The sequence below is a fragment of the Pongo pygmaeus genome, chromosome 10 (assembly GCF_028885625.2).
Source record: "Pongo pygmaeus isolate AG05252 chromosome 10, NHGRI_mPonPyg2-v2.0_pri, whole genome shotgun sequence".
Classification (NCBI taxonomy): Eukaryota; Metazoa; Chordata; class Mammalia; order Primates; family Hominidae; genus Pongo; species Pongo pygmaeus.
In genome coordinates this window covers 104548370-104564828 of record NC_072383.2, presented here as the reverse complement: position 1 = coordinate 104564828, position 16459 = coordinate 104548370, and the positions used below count along the sequence as shown (strand labels likewise).

At 41.3% G+C, this 16459-nt stretch overlaps 1 pseudogene; it reads right to left on the bottom strand.

The window, feature by feature from the left end:
- Nucleotides 1–1170: 1170 nt before the first annotated feature.
- LOC129010270 (hsc70-interacting protein-like) lies at nt 1171–2330 on the bottom strand (annotated as a pseudogene).
- Nucleotides 2331–16459: the final 14129 nt, after the last annotated feature.

Below are 16459 nucleotides of genomic sequence, written 5' to 3'. Positions count from 1 at the left end.
CAAAAAAATTGGTTCCCCTCTGTGTATATCAATTTAATTCAAATCTTCTTATCTTCAGAATACAAAGATGAATACTACAAGATAAACTTTTTCTAAGTAGAAGACCAAACACCAAAGGGAATCCCTCTTTCCAATGTCTTCTGATATGGCAAGATTTTTCCAGAAGGGAAGTCTAACACTTAAATAAGCATTCTTATGGCCAAGTAAGAAGCTACAGTTGTTGTGGGTATTACCCTACAATTACCATATGTATTAAATATAAAATTAAACTCAGCATTAAATATGCTTGCATAATTATGCTGTTAATGATGATAGCAGTGATGATGCTGGTGGAAAAAGCCTGTCTTTAGCCCAAGAAAAGTAAGGCAGAAAAATGTGACAAGCAGAAAGCAAACACAGAGTTGGGCAATTTTTGACTAGGAAAGAGAATTTTAAGCATAGAAATATAAAAAGAAAAGTACTCCCTTATTTTCCTCATGTGGAAATAACATGAAACACTTATTAGATATACTGAACAAGAACAGAACTAAGTACTCCAACTCTACTGCCGCATTACAGAAAAAGTCATCCCTTTACCACAGTGTAAGATTTAAGGGCAACCTGCCCAAGGATGCATATTATATAAAACGCAGCAAGATTGCTGCCCTGCCAAGTACTTCCAATCCCTACCCAGGTCCTGCTGAAATACAGGTGGTCCCAATTAGTTTTATTGAAATAAATCTTTAAAGAAAAAGAAAGCATTTAAAAAGACAAGTCAAAATGCATCAGGAACCACATATCCAACACAAACTTTATCCTCAAATGAGTTATGTTTGCCTCGCACTAATAACTTTTATTTCACTCAAATTAGAGCAATAATCTTCCATACATAAGTATCTTCCCTGCCCAATAATTCAAAGAAAAAAAATCCAAAATGATTAGTAAAGAAAATATAAGAATTAACAGACCCTTTAAATTTGTTTTAAATATTTTTAAGATTTAGAAAGTATTTAGAGTTTGTAATTCCTAGTAGGAAAACATTATCTGAATGAATACCCTAATGGCAAACCACTGTAAAATGCTTCAGCTGCATTTGGGGGAGAGGGGTACGGATTATCTTCAAAGCGCCCCAGCTCTCTTGATGATAAGGTCAGCAATTCATTGGTTTGTATTACTGTGACATCCATAAGGTGATCTAGGTTGCTTTTCCTTCAGCAAGGGCTTTATTTATCAGAAGGGCATTATGATTGACCTCCAAATTTGGCTGACAATTTACTGATGAGATTCATAGCCTTTGAGTTGCTCTGGTATTTTGACATATTTGCTGGGTTCTGAGCCACATCCTGGAAGGCCACCATAACTTCTGGATCCTGTATGGCTGCAAGAACCTCTGGATCACTAAGAATTTCATTGAGTCCAGGCATTCCGGCCATTCCAGGCATGCCCCCTCCCATTCCAGGCATTCCTCTGGGAAAATTAGCAGGCATTCCCCCAGGAAAGCCACCCGGAAAAGAGCCATACTGAGCTCCTGACTGTCACCGGGCTTCTTCCTCCCTCTGGGCTCTCTCATGCTCTTCTCGAGCCTTCTTAACTCGTTCTATTCTTTCTTTAATCTCTCGCTCTTCACGTTTTTGCTCATACTTTCTCCGATGTTCTTCAATTTTCTGTGCCCTAGGTTGAACTTCTTTCAGCATTGCACTAACATCTTCATCATAATCCAATTTACAGGCAAGGGCAAGATCATGGACTGCTTCTTCCTAGTGGCCTAGAAGTCTGTGTGCTTTCCCTCGCCACTTGTAAGGCTGACCTGAATCAGGATTTATTTCAATGGCTCTGTCACAGTCTCGAATGGCAGCATTTGGCTTCTGTAATTTGACGAAGACGCTGGCCCTCTTGGCATACAAAATGTCCAAGCGAGGATTCAGCTTGATGGCATCTGTGAATAAGTCAGTGGCTTTCTGGAGTTCACCATTATTTGGGGTTTCAATAGCAGCCACTTTCTTATCATTTGCCTGATCCATCATCTCCTCCATTATCTCTGCATTTTCATCTCCCATTTCTTGAGGGGCATCAGTGTCTAGTTCAATCACACCTTCTTTATCAATTTCTAGATCACTTTCCTCACTTGATTGTTCGTCTGCCTTTAAGTCTTCCTCCACCTTCTTACTATCAGGTTTTTCTTCCTTGGTATTTTCTTCTGATTTAGCTTTCTGAGTAGCAGGTGGTACTTTATCCACCATGCTCTCCACCCACTCCCTCAGGAAATGCATTTCCTCGGTGTGCAGAACGCTCGGATCCTGCTTACACATTTTCACAATGGCCCACAGCTCATTCACTTTGTGGGGGTCCATGGTAGGGAGATGGTTGTCGAAGCTGTGGGGCTGCGGCCGGGTTCCAGGCCCAGGTGCTGGCTCCGCATGACCGCACAGAAGGGGCAGAAATTCCCAGAGTTTTTAAAGCTCTGTGCCAGGAACTAGGAACAAAGACCAGATATATTTTAAAAATTATACCACAATGCTCAAGTGAGCTACCACAATAGCTCACTTTACATGAGCTAATGATGTCAAGTGTTTTGCATAGTACCCAGTATATGGCAAGAGCTCAATAAATAGTAAATGTGATAATAAAGAAATAGATACAACAACAACAGTAATAATTGTAGTTAGCAATTATAGTAGTAGTACTAAAGAAGGAGTTAAGTTGTCAGGTTTACAGCATACATGGAGTCTGGATTTGGGGATCCATATAGTTAAATTTGAAGCACAAGCTCTAGACCAATAGTAGAAGTGCGTGATTTGCAGTACCCCTGGGCTTCTAGCTGTAAGTGCTCAAACTTCTTTAGCTGAGGGTCAAGATTTGTACTAGAACTGCTATCCTTAGACTTTGGTGGGCACCAGGATCATGGGTGAAGCTTCTTAAACATAGAGACCCATGGATCTCATTATTCTGATTGGTAGGGCTAGCGTGGGAACAGAGCACCTGAATTTTTTTAACAAGCTTTCCAGGTGATAATAATTCATGTTAAAGGCGGAGAAACCACTGCCCTAGAGCCTCTTTGTGAGAATCAAGTTGTCCAAGCTGTGAGAGAAGGCTGGTGAAACTGGACGGAGATGTGGCAGAACTGTGGATTTCCTGCCTGACAGCCATTATTTCTCTTTTGTACTTGCCACCAGAACAACAGTTTGGTCTTAGGTAATGGCAGCCGTACTGCTCTGGAAAGGCTGGGTCCTTCTCCAGCCCCAGGGGTAAGTTGTGATTTGTGAAAGCCACTCAGGGTCTCTCCCTTCACTTGCTTCCAGAAAGTCTGAGTGTGGCCAGGTGATGCAACGCTGGCCAGCAGGCATGAGGGGAGATCATCTGGGGGATGGGAATGGCTATCATTGTTGGTTAGATTAAAAAGATAAGGAGGAAGATTTCCCTTTTCTGCCTTTGAACCTATAGTTGGCAAGTGATACCTGGAGGTGGATCAGTTTTCTTGGAAACATGAGGGAAGCAAGCCTAGGAAGATGAGCTGGCACAGTGAGCATGGTACAGTGGAAAGAAGTCTTTGCTCTCAAAAAAGGGTCCTTGAAGACATCATTGAGCTAATGGGTGAATCTGTCCAGGATCCGCTCTCCCTCAGGCGTTCTTAATACAAATAACAGAAGCTATCTAATGGGATTTTTTTCTATTCTTGAGTAAGTCCCCAAAAGTTAGTCCTCCAGGCTCCTCTCCCCTCCTCTCAACGTTATATCAAGGGAAGTCCTAGGCTAGACTTCTCGATCTTGCAACTGTTGAAATTTTGGACCAGATGGCTATGTGTTATGAAGGGCTGTGCTGTGCATTGTAGAATGCTTAACAGCATCCTTGCTCCTCAGCCACCTAGATGCTAGCAGCACCCCTCTAGGTGTGACAACCAAAAGTGCCTCGTGACATTGCCAAATGTCACCAGGAAGCAAGTGAGGGAGACAGCACTATCCCTCACCGAGAGCCATTGCTGTCTGTGGTCAATCCTGTTTAGGCCCCCTTCCCTTGGTTTAAGATGGAGAGAATTATTCACAGACACTAATATGTCCCCACTATGCCCCCACTGGCAGCTGTGCAAACTTGTGGGCTCCAGGCCTCCACTGGGTTGGAGATGAGCATAATTAGAGAGTTCTTGGGAGAACTTTGGGATGCCTGGATGTTTTGGGACACCCAAGGACTGTTGCCAGACTCTAGCCTGGAGAAGTTTAAAGGCAAGAAACTGGTGGAGTGTTATGTGGCAGAACAGCAAGAGTGGAGGCCTCTGTGGCAGGGGACGGATGGGGAAGCCATGCCAGATCATCATGGAAGGATTCACCCCTGGAAGTTTGAGGCAGGTGAGGGCTGTGTAGGGTGTATGGGGGAAGGTGGTGGTAATCGGTCAGTGGCAGGTGAATTATCTTTGCTCAAAAATGGTGCAGTAGGAAGTAGCTAAGGTGAGAATCTCCAATAACCTCAAAAATGTCTCCATCTGCCATCAGATGGCCACAATGCCAGGTAACAATGGCACCAACTGATTAGGATCTTCCTCTTATTCCTGTTCTGCCCTGTAGAGATCAGAGAAGCAACATTAGCAAGCGAGAGACAGCTGGAGCAAGGAACAGAAAGATACCCACTGTCCTCCCTACTCATTGGAGGCTTTCTAGCTTCAGCCTAGCGTGAACTGGGTAAAAAGGAGGGGCTGGAATATGAGGAAGAACCTTTAACTTGGATGAGAAATTGAGATTTTGATATTAGACTGGGCTGGACTTTTATCACCTGGTAAATGAGATGATTAGTTAATACCTAATAGTAATCAGAAAAACTAAGGACTCTTCCCAAGCTATCATATATGGCAGGGTCAGCAAACTTTTCTGGAAACGGAATATAGAGTAGACATTTTAGGTTTGGTGAGCCCTGGGGTCTCTGTTGCAAATACTCATCAATTCTATCTGTTTCACCTACTCCATTCTACTGCTAATGTGAATGCAGCCATAGACAATATGGAAATGAATGGGCATGGTTGTGTTCCTATAAAACTTCATTTAAAAAACAAGTCGCTGGTTGGATTTGTCCTATGGGCCATTGTTTACTTAATCAAGGGGTTCACGGTTTGGGGTTGGGGAGCTGTGAGCTGTTAGTGAAGTTTTGAAAGACTAAATGTGTCTTCTGCTTAGCACTTACTGAATACAGCATGTTTGATAAACCAGTTACAAATACCTGTCTTAATTCCTTATTGTTGAAGCCACTTTTCTATTACTTGTGGCTGAATCAGACACAGAAGAATACCAGGGCACCTGATGTGTAGCCATCGTTATCTTCATCATCCATCTGAATGTTTTGTTTGACAGGGATTACTTGGATCTGGGTAGGAATTCAGTGATCGGTGTGTTTTTTTTTTGTTTGTTTTTTAAATTGTGGTTAAACAACTTGAGGGCAGGGCACGGTGGCTCACACCTGTAATCCCAGCACTTTGGGAGGCCGAGGCGGGTGGATCACCTGAGGTCAGGAGTTCGAGACGAGCCTGACCAACATGATGAAACCCCATCTCTACTAAAAGATACAAAAATTAGCTAAGCATGGTGGTGCGCACGTGTAATCTCAGCTATTCGGGTGGCTGAGGCAGGAGAATTGCTTGAACTTGGGAGGCAGGGGTTGCAATGAGCCGAGATGATGCCATTGCACTCCAGCCTGGGTGACAGAGCAAGACTCCATCTCAAAACAAACAAACCAACAGACAACAAATAACGTGAAATTTACCATCTTAACCATTTTTAAGTGTATAGTTCAGTAATGTTAAGTATTAAATAGATTCATGTTGTTGGAAATAGATATTCAGAACTTTTTCATCTTGTAAAACTGAAACTCTATATGCATTAAACAATGCTCCCCCTTCTCCTGTCCCTCGATCCCTGGCAACCACCATTCTACTTTCTGTCTTTATGAATTTGAGTATTCTAGGTGCCTCACATAGGAAAATCATGTAATGTTTGTCTTTTTGTGATCTACTTATTTTGTGATTGATTTAGCATAATGTCATCAAGGTTCCTCCATGTTGCAGCATGAAACAGGATTTCCTCCCTTTTAAAGGCTGACGAGTATTCTGTTGTGTGTATAAACCACTTTTTGTTTATCCATTCATCTATGGATGGACACTTGAGTTACTTCCACCTTTTGGCTGCTATGCTATGCAAATACTGCTATAAACACAAGTACGAAAATATATCTTTGAGATTCTGCTTTCAGTTCTTTTGGTATATAACCAAAAGTGGGATTGTGGAGGTCATACAGTAGATCTATGTATTAGTCTTTTCTTGCACTGGTATAAAGAAATGCCTGAGACTGGGTAATTTATAAAGAAAAGAGGTTTTATTGGCTCACAGTTCTGCAGGCTGTACAGGAAGCATAGTGATATCATCCTCTGGGAAGGCCTCAGGGAGCTTACAATCATGGTGGAAGCCAATGGGGAAGTGAGGCATCTTACATGACAGGAGCAGAAGGAAGAGATAGAGTGGGGGGATGCTATATACTTTTAAACAACCAGATCTCACAATAACTCAGTCACTCAGTATCATGAGAATAGCACTGAGGGGATGGTGCTAACCCACTCATGAGAACCCCGCCCCTGGGATCCAATCACCTCCCACAGGCCCCACCTCCAACACTGGGGATTACAATTCAACATGAGATTTGTGGGGACACAGATAGAAACCATATCATTCTATTTTTAATTGTTTGAGGAACCTCCATACTGTTTCCCACGGTGGTTGTACTATATTACAATTCCATAGACAGTGCTATTATTTTTGTTTATGTTTTTGTTTTTAAAGAGAGTATGTGTATTTATTTTTATGAGTAAAAGCATTCTTTTTCCTTGGCCCTCTCCAACTTCCTTTGACCTAACTGACACAAGGCCATCCTTCTGGCATAGGATTTTCTGTGACCTCTGTAAATTAAGTTGGCTCCCTTCAACATACCCCCAGCACCCTGTACCTCCCCTTCTAAAACACTCTCTATGTTTTGGTTGGCAGCTTTCACCTATCTTCCTCAGTGAAAACTCTGTGAGGGCAGAGCTGGGCTTGCCTTCTTCCCTGCTGGGTCTCTGGCCCAGTTGGCAGCACATAGTCGGTGCTCATTAAATGAATGCTTCTTGACTGAATGAGTTGCAGCCTCACCTCCAACCCTTGCCTTTCCTTCTCTCCCTTTCCAGTTCTACTGTCAAGTGGCCTATTGGAGAAAAGGGCATGGATGATGAAAATACAGATGAGAAAAAGGGGTAAGGAATTCTGTGCAAATGAACTACATTCAGCAACAGCAAATTCACTGCATTCTTTAGAAGCCTATGAAAATCTGGCAGACAAAAAAGGGTCTTGTGAGTGGGTGTCAAATGATGAGTGTAACCATGGATGGACATTTTTTAGAAGTGGGGAAAGAGATGAGGAATTGCTATGTCCTCTTAGACAAGAGAGAACAGTGTCTTCCAATTTTAAAATGTCTCTCTTTTTCTATAAAAGGCTTAATTGATGGTTTAGGGGGATTTTCTTCCTTGGAAAAGCAAATTCTGCTGTGTTAGCATCAACAAGGAAGCCTTCTCCGGAATGAAGCAGTCTCTTGCAGGTGAAAACACAGAGAAATTCTGCTCCACACCTTATATGCTCAGGGGCATATATGGACAGAGAAAAGATTGATTTTTTGTGTTCCTTCTTTAAAAATATTTTTATTTTGAGTTAGTACCAGATCTACAAAAAAAGTTGCAAGAATAGCACAGAGAATTCCTGAATATTCTTATCTAGACTTCCCAAAGGTTAACATTTTTACCACATTTGCCTTATTATTCTCTGTCTACAAGTTAGCATTTCTTTTTCTGACCTGCTCAAGAGGAAATTGTAGACATGATGTCCCTTCACCTCTTTTTTTTTTTTTGAGACAGAGTCTCACTTTGTCGCCCAAGCTGGAATGCAGTGGTGCTATCTCAGCTCACTGCAAGTTCTGCCTCCTGGGTTCATGCCATTCTCCTGCCTCAGCCTCCTGAGTAGCTGGGACTACAGGTGCCCACCACCATGCCCAGCTAATTTTTTTGTATTTTTAATAGAGACAGGGTTTCACCATGTTAGCCAGGATGGTCTCAATCTCCTGACCTTGTGATCCTCCCGCCTCGGTCTCCCAAAGTGCTGGGATAACAGGCGTGAGCCACCGTGCTCGGTCGTCCCTTCACCTCTTAATACTTCAGTGTAGATTTTCTCTAAGAATCCAGAGTTTTTTCTTTTTTTCTTTTTTTTTTTTTTTTACAATAATGAAAATCAGGCAACGTACGTTGTTATAATTCTATTAACTATAACTATTATGAAATAAAACTATTACTAATACTATTAACTAACATAGATCTTATTTAAATTTTGCCAATTGATCTAATTGCTATCTTTTATAGAAAAAGAAAAAACATGTTTCAGATTCTGGATCCAACCCAGGATCAGGTGTTGAATTTAGTCGTCATATCTCCGTTAGTTTCCTTCAATATGGAAGTCTTCATGACTTTGACTTTTTTTCAAGAGCATGGGCCAATTATTTTTTAGAAGATCCCTCCATTTAGATTTATCCGATGTTTCCTTATGGGTTGATTGTGATTTGTGTTTTTGGTAGGAATATTGCAGGAATGATGCTGCATCCTAAATACTGATTTTTAAAAGGTGATCATTTCAAAGGAATATTTTAGGAATATTTGGAAGCATCACAGAGTGGTCATAATCCCAGGCCTTAGGATTACTTGCTGGATATACAGTTTGGGAGTGTGAACTTGAGAGAGTTGCTTCACCCCTCTGCGGCTTACTTTCCATCTGTAAAATGGAAAGAGTTGCTTACATGTATTGAACATTTACTGTTGTCAGAGATTTCTTCAAATGAGTTATAGGTAGTGGCTCATTTCATCCTAATGACAACTCTATGACAGAGGTATTTTAAAAATGTTGTTATCCTCCTTTTACAGATGAAGAAAATGAGGTACAGAGAGGTTAAGTAGCTTTCCCAAAGTCCCACAGCTGATACATGATAGAGATGAGATTCCAACCCAGTTGCTCTGTCTCTAAAGGCTGCCTGGTTAGTCACCACACCATATTAACATCTTAAAATTATACCTTAAAAGGTAGTTTGTGAAAAATACAGAAGGATAGGTAGGGCAAGCATCTAACCCTGTGCTTGGCACATAATAAACACTAAATTATAATTTTAATATTTTTCTTTATTCCATTTGTTTCTTATTTTACAAATGACTTGGTTAAGGAGATGCTTCAACTGAATGATATTGAATGATCAGGAACATAAGGCTGTCCCTAGAACAGCTGACATTTATGAGTCCCCTGGGCCTCATGAAGTGCTGACATCAACCTTGGGCTGTGGGAAGGGGTGAAGGAGAGGAGGGCAGCTCTCATCTGTATGTGGCCAACGCGTAGGCATTCACAGACGGTCAGTGCCTAGTGGCAGCTTGGCTCACCAAGGGAAGCCTGGTGAGGAGACTCCCAAAGCTTTGGAAGTCTTTGGAGGTGCCTTAACCCCTTGATGCCATTTTTTTTCAGGCTGTCATAAAAGTGTGTTCACATTTCCCTCATTTTAGGGGGACACAGGGAGAGGCAGCCAAATCAGATCCTGTCGGTCAGGACCGGCGATACTTTGAGATTAGAATGTGTGATATCAGGGAGGGATGGAGGAGGTCGTTTAAAGTGAGCTGAGTTCATCAAATTTTTGCAGGAATAACCATTTATTTTCCTTTCCTGGATGGGAGAGATATCAAACCCTGTAGGACAGGGTTATGGGCCAGATTTCATGGGCAGGTTTCAGGGACTCTGTGAAGTCCTTTAATTATATACACAGAATTGTGAGTGAACATGTATGTGTTTACATGTATTTTCCCAGAGAGAGAGTCCCGGTGTTTATCAAACTCTCAAAATGTTCTGTTACTTAAAACAGAAAAAAGAAAAATCCTTAGTGGTAGGGAGAGAATATGAAAGAGAAAGGGAGAGATTCAGAGTAAGAGACAGAAGATCAAGATCATCTCACTATAGTTATATAAGAAGTTGCTAGGAAACCATTCATTGACTTTGTGAATTATAAACATTTTCTTCTTAACTCAAAATATATAGACCTCATATCAGTCTGATCATGAGAACACGACTGTTTATGAGTTGGGAAGGACTGGGGCTGGGTGTGTTTTTTGTGTGTGCACTTGTGTGTGTGTGTGCGCGCACACGCACATGTGTGTAGGGAGGTAGAGATGGGATAGAAACGAAGGAAGGAAGGTGGGTGGAGCAGAGCTCGCCGGGAAATGCAGAGATTAGGTATGTGGGTTTCTTCTAGCCTTAAGAAGGAGCAGAAGCTTTCCTGCAGCTAGCCTTCAGTGGATACCCCATAATTATGATCCTGGATGGCAGTGATGGTGGCCACAAAGTGACAGAACCTGTCCTTAGTGACCCAACAAATACTTCAGGATTTCTGCTATCCTTCAAATCTGCAAACCTCACAAATGACTCATGTCTCCTGAAAGGGAAAACAGAAGTGAAAAAGGCTGCTTAGCTGTTTAACCTCTGCTTCTCCAGCAGAGTGCTTTTAACTCTGGAGGCCTCATTCTGGGTGTGGCTTTGGCCTGTCTCGTGTAGGTTATAGGGACAAGTGACCAGACTTCCTGGATGTTAAGGCCTCCTGATTTCACATTCTTGATTCATTGGTTAGACTGTTCTAGCTTGGCTCCATCTCTTTGAGGGTCTGTCCCCTTCTGGAAGATTTCCAGAAGTCAGGACCCATCCCCTGACTCTCCAAAAAAAAAAAAAAAAAAAACTCAGAGAACATGAGGGCTGAGGAGGGCTTCAGCATCTGACTCTGCCCTGCTCCCTAGTGGGGTCTTACTCATTTCTTTCCTCTCTGTTGAAGACCTTTTGCCAGTTCCCTGTCCTTGCCTCTTCTAAGTCATTCATTCATTCATTCACTCATTCATTCTAAGACATTTATGAAGGCCTAGCATGTGCCAAGCACTAGTGCTATTAATAGATGCTGAGTGTTCCCAGGGGAACAGCATAAGGTGTAACCTCTGCTATCATAGCCTGACACCCACAGCTTAGTGGATGTTACACACAAGTGAACAAGCAGCTAAAAGACAGATGTTGGGTGCTCTGATAGGGGATGCAAAGGGAAGAGGGCTCCTAACTCAGCCTGAAGGTGCATTAGATAATATCTTTAGAAGGGAAGATATCCCTTATGGGTTTTGAAGGATGAGAAAGAATTTTCTAGGCAGATGAAGGCTGGGAGAATGGGCTGGGGAAGTCCATTGCAGATAGAAAAAGCACAATGTACAAAGGTAGGGAAATGAAAACCAGGGTACTGGGTTCCAGTAACTGCCTGTAGTTCAGAGGGAAGGTTAGATGCAGGAACTTGTGGGCTATGAGGCTGGGGGAAGTCACAGGGCTTTTACATGGCCAGGTGCTTGGCCTTTTATACCAAGGGGATAGGAACCAGTTAAGGTTCTTATCAGGGTCAGATTGCACTTAAAAATCTTCTTCTGGCTTCAGTGGCAAGAGTGGATTGGAGAATGGACAAGATGGGAGGCCACGAGACTAGCTGGGAGGCTGTCACAATACAAATAGAAATGAGGGCGACTGAGAGGATGCAGTAGCAGTTTTTATTAATGTGGTTCTCTGTCACTAGGTCCATAAAAATTACTGACTTCATTCCAGTGGAGTTGACCTTGCATCAATTAAAAATGACCCTCTTTGTCCCATATACAGCGCGCTTTTGCTTTGCTTTCTGCATTATCTGTAATGGCTTTGATACCACGGCTTTCTCTTTGTTCCTGTCTGTCTGTATGTCTGAGGACACAGGGGCTCTGGGTTGAAGAATGTTATCTAGCAGGTTGGTAACTAGAGGTCAAATTAGCTTTCACCAAGTAAAACATGAGGAATTTGTGGGAAAAAAGCAAGGCTGGATAACCCCTACAGACTTCAATGATACGTTGTGGAAAAAAAAAAAAAAAAAAAAAGAAGGCTTATACACAAAAAGGGCTGTGACAAGTTCTAAGTCAAACAGTATTCCAGCTTCAACTGTAAACCTAACATGCCCACAGGTAGGTCAGGGTCCTAGGAGTATGTAAGAGGCACCCTAGCAGTAGGAATCAAAGAAAAAAGCCAGGAGAGAGATGGAGATGGAATAATGACCATGATAGTTTGATTTTTACTGGCTCTGCTTATGATTTTCCCTGGAGTTAGAAGCTGTGGTGTCAAACCGAGATCATGAATCCATTCTCCCGCCTGCCCTTGCTGAGCCATTGCAAATCAGTTGGTCAGATGTCCATCCGTCTTTTTACATTTAACCATTTTAGGCTATTTTCTTCTAGGTGAATCTCTTATAAGCAGTATGTAATTAAACATTGTTTTTCTTTCTTATACACTCAAATTCTATGACTTTTAATAGGATTAATTAACACATTTTATTTATACAACTTATGTTTTTGGTATCACACATGTGATTTTATTTTATGCTTTCTGATTTTTATGTATTCCTATTTCCTTCTCCCTCATTTTTTGCAGGTTATATAGATGATTTTGTTTAATACTTATCTTCAGCAGTAACTTGAAAGCTAAGAATTCTGTTTTATATTCTACTGTGGTCTAGTTGTCTTCATCTAGTTGTCTTTGAGATTATAAAAGATGTATTGAAACCTATATTTCTCTAATTATCAGAGTTGAGGGCCAAATGATAATTTTTAATCTCCCACTATGTGAAGATTTAGTTTACCTTTCACCTTATCATCATCAATCATCATCATCATTATATTTTTTTTGGTAAAACCATGTAAATGTTACTTTTCAGTGTAGTTTGGGGCTTTGAATTAAAATGTGTGTAATGGTTATTCATAAGTACCTTAACATATTTAACCAGTTTCTGTGTTCACACCCAATCTTTTATTCCATGACAGTTCTACTCTCCCATCCATGTTGTAGCAGCACCCACACCCACTCTCCTTGCCTGCTCTCTTTTTACTGTAAATGTACTATTCTAAATCCAATCACTTAAGAAAATCTCCAGAAATTCTCCCTCTTTCTCCCATATTACTGTATTAGTCCATTTTCAGGCTGCTGACAAAGACTGGGAAGAAAAAGAGGTTGAATGGACTTACAGTTCCACATGGCTCAGGAGGCCTCACAATCATGATGGAAGGCAAGGAGAAGCAAGTCACATTTTACATGGATGGCAGCAGGCAAAGAGAGAGCTTGTGCAGGGGAACTCCCATTTTTAAAACAATTAGAACTTATGAGACTCATTCACTATCATGAGAACAGCAGAGGAAAGACTTGCCCCCATAATTCAATCACCTCCCACTGGGTTCTTCCCATGACAGGTGAAAATTGTAAGAGTTACAATTCAAGATGAGATTTGGGTGGGGACACAACCAAACCATATCAATTAGTAATCTTTGCTCATTGCTAGATTAAACCCACAAACATACACATATGTTGTTATCCTTTCCACCGTAAAAACTAACAAATTTCTTGAGACTCTACTTCCCCAAAGCCATTCTATTCTTTGCTTCCCTTTGAAACAAAATTCTCTCCTTTTCTTCCACTCTCTCATAAGCCCACTCCAATTGGGCTTCTGCTACTGTGGTCCCCAAGCCTAACCTGAGAACTTATCCCGTGGTAAATTCTCAGTCCTTATCTTACTTGGCCTATCAGTTGCATATACAAAGCTAATAACTTTCTCCTTCTTGATTTACTACCCTTGGCTTTCAGGGTACCACACCCTCTTGGTTTTACTCTTATCTCTCTGGCCATTCCTCCATTTCCTTTGCTGATTTTTCCTCTGTTGTTGTTGGACAGCCTTAATAATTGGACTTGGTCTTCTTCTCTATTACCGCCATTCCCTTGATAATCCCACCCAGCTTCGTGGATAGATTTAAATTTCATTCATATGCTGAAAACTCTGAAATTCACATTTCCATCCCAGACCTCTCATCTGAACTCCAGACTCACACATCTAACTGCGTACTCAACATCTCCACTTGTATGTCTAATGGATTTTTCAAACTTAACATGTCAATAAATGAACTTCTAATTTTCATTCTGAGCCTGTTCCCCTCAAGGTTTTCCCCAGCTTAGTCAATTGATATAAATTCCATCCTTCTGGTTAGTGAGGCCAAAAACTTTATTTTTTAAGTCAAGATCTCACTCTGTCAGCCAGGCTGGAGTGCAGTGACATACCTCAAACTCCTCACTGCAGCCTCAAACTCCTGGGCTTAAGTGACCCTCCTGCCTCAGCCTCCTGAGTAGCTAGGGCTACAGGCATGTGCAACTGTGACCAGCTAATTCTTTAACTGTTTTTGTAGAGACAAGGTCTTGCTATGTTGCCCAGGCTGATTGCAACCTCCTGGCCTCAAAGCAATCCTCCCTCCTTAGCGTCTCAAAGTGCTGGGATTATAGGTATGAGCTACTGTGCCCAGCCAAGGCTGAAAATTTGGATACATCCTTGATTCTTCCCTCATACACCATAAGCAATCCATCTGGAAATCCTATTGACTCTACTTTCAAATATATCGGGAATATGTCCATTTTCCCCACTCTGCTATTTCCATCTTGGCTTGAGCTGCTGTCTTCATTCAATGAGGTTACTGCCTAGTCTCCTAAACTTTATCCTACTTCCATCTTTGACCCCCATCATCTAGCCACAATACAGTACCCAGAGTGACCCGTTTAGAGTCAGTGGATACCCATACTAGGAATATGTCATAAAACTAATATTTGTTCTACCAAAAATCACAGCAGTAAAATTTATGAATCAGGGAACTGATCCTTTTAATATTAACTGAAAGTACCATATTACCATGAAGTAATTTTCAGTTAATTACTTTACAGAATTTTCAGCTCTACTCAGAGCTGTTAATACATGAGTTCATTTTATTCTTCATCTTTGAATAATTGCCTCTGATTTGTGTCTACCTCTGATCTACCTTTCATTTTTAAAAGCCAGTGTTCAGGAAATAAGTTCAGAACACTCAAAGAATGATCAGTTACCTTGAAATTTCATTTTGAGCTCAAAATGTATTTTGAGATTTCCTTCTGGAAGCCTGAATTGGTGAGCCCTACAGCCCCTCCCTGCTCATTTTGAGAATTAATATTTTATAATATTTATAATATTTTCAAAGAAATTTATTCTGATTTAAAATATAACTTCTAAAGGTTTGTATTATTCTTTTTATAATTTAAAAATATTTGACAAATAAAAAGCAATACTGTGTATTGAAGACATACAAGGTGATTCTTTGATATATGAATACATTGTGTGATGATTACCACATTTAAGACATCTATCACCACCCATCATTACCGTGTGTGTGTGTGTGTGTGTGTGTGTGTGTATGTGTGTGATGAGGATGACACTTAAAAATCTGCTGTCTTATCAAATTTCAAGTAAAAAACACATTATTATTATTATTATTTTATTTTTTGAGACAGAGTTTTGCTCTGTTGCCCAGGCTGGTGTGCAGTGGCATGATATCTACTCACTGCAACCTCCACCTCCTGGGTTCAAGCAATTCTCCTGCCTCAGCCTCCTGAGTAGTTGGGATTACAGGTGCACACCACCATGCCCAGCTAATTTTTTGTACTTTTAATAGAGACGGAGTTTCACCATGTTGGCCAGACTGGTCTCAAACTCCTGAACTCAGGTGATCTGCCCACCTCGGCCTCCCAAAGTTTTTGGGATTACAGGCATGAGCCACTGTGCCCAGCAAAAACACAGTATTATTAGCAATAGTTGCCATGCTGTACATTAGATCTCAGAACTTATTCATCTTATAATTGAAATATTGTGTCCTTTGACCAACATCTCCCCATCTCCCTTCCTGGGTTCAAATCTTACCTTTAACAATGACAAAATCGGTAATTTTAGGTAAATTTATTACCTGCTCTGGGCCTCAGTTTCCTTATCTGTAAAATGGAGATAATGTCACATACCTCATATGTTTGCTGTATAAATTAAATGAGATGCATGCAAGTACTTTTTTACATGCAAGTAATTTTTTAAGAAGAGTCAATCAGATCTTGCCACACGTCTCCTAAATCCCTAGGAGCTCCTGTTTCCTGCTGAGAAAAAGTCAAAAGCCTTACAAGGGCCTCTAAGGCCTCGTGGTATGGCCTCTCCTCACCCTGTGTCGCCATCTCCTCCCTTGCTCACTCCAACCACCCTGGACACACCCTCCACCCCTGGGGCTTTGCATGGGCTGTTTCCTCTGCCTGACACACCATTTCCCCAGATACCCACATGCTTGCTTCCTCACCTTCAAATCTTTCCTCAAATGCCACCATCTCAGTCCAGCCTGCCCTAAATACCCTATTGCAAGTTACAAACTGCAACTTCACAATCCAGCACTTCTCATCCCCTACCTGCTCTATTTCTGTGCCCCACCCCCCCCCACTCCTTTTCTTTTCACAGCACAGATGACCTTTTAATTTGCTAAATAACT